Raw genomic sequence first — 4,582 nt, forward strand, 5'->3', positions numbered from 1 at the left:
CAATTTACATTTAAAATAAGAAAACCCAGTTGTATTGTCTTATTTCAAGCGTATATTATCTAAATATCTTATTTGAAGAGTAAAAATACTCATTGGCAAACTATCTCATTTACCTACTTAAATTACGGGTAAATACACTTAATTTAAGAAATTTTTACTTATTTCCAGATCGTTTTTTCCAGTGCATTTCCCACTTTAGAGGTTAAATACTCCTGTGCACTGGAAAAATTATCCAGGAATAAGTAAAATTTATTAAATTGAGTGTATTTACCTTTAATTTGAGTTTATAAATGAGAATTTACCAGTGGAATTTGTGTTTTTACTATTAAAATAAAATAATTTCAATAACATGTTCTTAAAATAAGGCAATGCAATTGTGTTTTCTTGTTTTAAATCTAAATTGTCTTGTTCTATTGGCAAAATGTCTGTTTTACCTCCTTAATCCAAGAACAAATGCACTTATTTTGAGAATAAATTACTTATCTAGATTTCGAGTGAATTTCCTGGTTTAGTCATTTATCTTAAGTTTGCACTGGAAAAAAATTAAACCTAGATAAGTCATTTTTTCTTAAAATAAGTGCATTTGATCTGAATTGAGAAGGTAAAAGAGACATTTTGCCAATGGAAAAATAAAATGTATATTTAAAATAAGAATTCTTATTTGAATTGCATTTTATCTTATTATTTAGAGTAAAAATCCTCTTTCCTTTGGCAGATCATCTTATTTACCTACTCAAATTGATGGTAAATACACTTAATTTACCTCATTTTTTGTATTTTCTAGATCGTTTTTGCAGTGTGTGGACATCACTCCACCTTCTTGACTTTCTGAGGTAAATTAAAGCTCTGAATTTCTACAGGAGATCTTTGGACCTAGGATAAGCAGACCACTGCTAACTCGCTGTCCTTTCCGACCGTTTGGGAAGATGCCTCTTCTTGGGGGGGGTTATCGTCCCTTCTGAAGTTCTGAAGTGGGCAATCCTTCTGGATTCCCAGTGGTGCTACCCGTTAGCCTCATTACGTCTTTTCATTGACCACATACTGCCTTCCATGATCCCATCAACCTCGGTGATCAGGACTGCATCTGGAAACATTACTAACGACTTATTTGCACTGAGCGCTGGAGGTGCAGCCTATAAAAAGAAAGAAAAATGACAAAAACGCACACACATTTTATATGAATAAATACAAAAATACATATATATAGATATCTATATACATTTATAGATATATATGTATACATATATATAAATGAAATGTATATGTATATATATACATATATAGATATATTAAGATAGAACCCAATGAGCACAATATAAATGTGAGCATTAATATTAGAGTATTGAAATGTTCGGTATTTTTTATTGATTAAATGTAGAAATATACTTTAGATTCTTTATTTAAATCAAAAAAGACCAAACTACTGTTTCCTGGTTGTAACACTCTTGTGTTTGAGCTCGCTGTGGATTCTGAGACGGCGTCTGTTGCTTTGCATCGCTGCTAGCTTGTGTGTTTGTGTATTACTTGTATAAAAAAAAGAAAAAGAAAATGCAGCTAAAGCATCACTTATCCAGCTTTTTGTTGCCACCTGTTGTCTAAAGATGCTGGATGGTTTAAGTGTTTCTGCAGGAGAGCTGGAGGATGAATCTCGACTTTCCTGCAGAAAGTCCTTTGATACGTTTATTTTCTTCTGCAAAATGCAATTTGGAAATGTTGCTGCTTCCAAAAATTATATTTACATCAGACCTTTCATTTAATAACAACAGACTAATTTATGATGGAAGTAAAATGACTCAAATCTTAGAGGAAGGGTGTAATCTCTCATTTGAGGTAGATTAGCAAACACAGCAGGCGTCGTACCACATGACTTAATTACTATGGCACTTTAAGGACCTGCACAACCTAAGTCACAGATTAAAAACAACATCAGCACAACTTGGATTTTTTAATACTAGCGATCTGATGGTGGTGCATATTCCTGATTTGTCGTTTTCTTATAATTCTTCATTAAAAGTTTACACTTTAAAACTATCAGTGAAAATCAAAATAAATTAAAAAAATCAACCTGTAGTGGCTAAATTTCTTTCCTGATAATAAAAACAATCTTTGCCACTCGTGCAGGACCTCAAGTTTCTGACTTGTTTACCTTTCTTAAGAACTGAAGCAAAAGGAATACAAAAAAATCCACTTCAGTTTATTACGAAACGCGAAAAAGAAAGAATCTGTAATGACAGTCAAATTTACAAATGACCTTAAAGGTGAGAAAACTGTTGCTCCTCGTCCTGCTCCATTAAAACTTCTAAAGTTCTGCCATGCTCACCCCTAATGCTACGTTCAGACCGCAAGCAGCAGAAGCAGCTAGTTTACATGCAAAGTTAATGGTTGACGTGCAGCAGCTGGAGTTGGAAAAAATGTAACTTTTGCTGCTGGATGCGCCACATCAACCAATCAGAGAAGCTGATCTGGGAGCTGGCAGGGAGACGGACACAGCGCTGCTGATGCAGAGCACTATGATCACTCCTCTGAAACAGTTTATTGACGCCTAAATTAACTTAAAATGACGAAACCTACAAAATATGTTCTAGTTTATTTTTCTGCTGCCTGCAGTTTGGATTACGTGCGTGAAAAACGCTAACATCTACTTCCAGCCACCAGAAACAGTAGTGGAAAACCGCGCCTGAGGCTGCTGTCGAACGGGATTCCTAGTGACAGAGCACCGCCGGTATACGGGGGTCTGAGGGGCTCTAACAGAGAAACAATATTAGAAGGCAGGATGGTAATCTGGATGAACTTTCAGGTTGACTTTCTCACTTAAAAACATATTAAAACTACCTTTTACCCACTTATATTAGCAAATATAGCTGCCATTGTTACAGGCAAGGAAAGGTTAGGGTAGCTCCGCCCAACGCTTTGAAATGCTTCAGCCGTGTGTCAGAACTAAGCTTGTACAAGCATCAAAAATGAAGCAGTACGCGCGTTTTTGCTGCTCCTGCTGCTTGCAGTCTGAACCTAGCATAAAGCAAAACTGCACGTAACCTTAACTAAACACATGACATTAAAAGGAGCCTAATTAAGTGATATAACCACAAGTTTTAACCAAATGCTTAATAAAATAAACAGTATATTTCAATAACTAAATTCTAATCAAATAGAATTTAGAGAATAACCAGAGTTTCTATATGGCTCTAATATAACCCGTTTCAACTGTAAATGATTAAAAATGAAAAGTCAAAATAGAGTATTAAGGCTGCATTTAAACTTTTTGATCTATCACTGGATAAAAAATACCTATAATAAGACGAAAGCTTGATCTAGTTATCAACCATTATCACCAGTGCAGCAGGACATTTTAACTTAGAAGGACGGAGCTTTCTAGTAAGTGTTCACATTAAAGGAGGCCACTCCTTAAATCTCGAGATATTGTGTAATTAATCTCTTTACAAACAACTTTATTCTCATATTGTTAAGACAATATTCTCGTAAAATTAAGACCTTAATCTGGTAATATTATGACTATATTCTTGTAATGTCATCAATTTATTTTAGTATTGTTACCACCTCATTATCTCAATACTACATGTCATCATGTTATGATGTTTTATATGCTTAAATTATTTCAATTTTGTAGGATTATGATCTCAATGACAACATTTTAACTTTATTTTTTGGGAATTTAAAAACCTATATATCGCTTAGTATGGACCTCATATTCTATTAAGGGAAACATTTTAAATAAATAGAAATGTTTGGAGTTACAGTATAAGTAATCCTATTTCTCCCTCTTAACCTCATTTTAAGCAGCTTCATTTTGACTCTAGGTTTTGGACACGGTCTGATCAGTGGGTCGGTTTTTCTACTGTACAGGTTCTGAACTTCTTCCACTGGTTAAATGCTCCAAGAATCTCTTTCACACAAAATCGTACCGGTAATCGTATTTAATTTTTTTTTTTTTAATCAAACCAATCAACTCCCCTCAGGTTGTGCAGCCAATCAAACTAGACGTGTGGCTGTGGTGATGCAATGACTAAAAAACTATGAATGTTACAAACTTCCTCTAGCTTTGAAGCGAGTTTATGTCTATTTGGTGCACAAGTATTTGAAATTGTCGTATATATTTCTTGCCTCCTCCCTGCTCTCGCCAAAAAAACAGAGAAATCAGAGCTGGTGGTGAACTTTGAAATTTCTTATGGTGACACCTTTCTGTGGTGCTTGGAGCACGATTGCTTCAGACCAACACGCCAAGCAGTGCTGGGTTTTATAGCCTCTGACTCATTGTGCTGCAGTGGCGGCTTGGGTCGGTGGACTAGCAGCGTTTTCCTGACACAGCCTTTTATCAGTCACCAAGGTTCAGTCAGCCTAACCAGCAGAGGGCAGCAGATTCACATCTCCTCCTAGAATCAACCCAAGTTTACAGCCTTCATCCTCAACATAGTTTTGGGTACATTTATGAAGGAAACACATCTAATACCAGTGATCCGGTCCGATCCTTTGACAAAAGAATGACGGGTCAGACGTTGGACCGATCTGATGTGTCACATCATCAAACGAGGGTATTTGATTGGCTAAAGGTGTCTTGGTCTAG

Source organism: Cyprinodon variegatus, unplaced genomic scaffold, assembly GCF_000732505.1.
Source record: "Cyprinodon variegatus isolate N-32 unplaced genomic scaffold, C_variegatus-1.0 Scaffold402, whole genome shotgun sequence".
Lineage (NCBI taxonomy): Eukaryota > Metazoa > Chordata > Actinopteri > Cyprinodontiformes > Cyprinodontidae > Cyprinodon > Cyprinodon variegatus.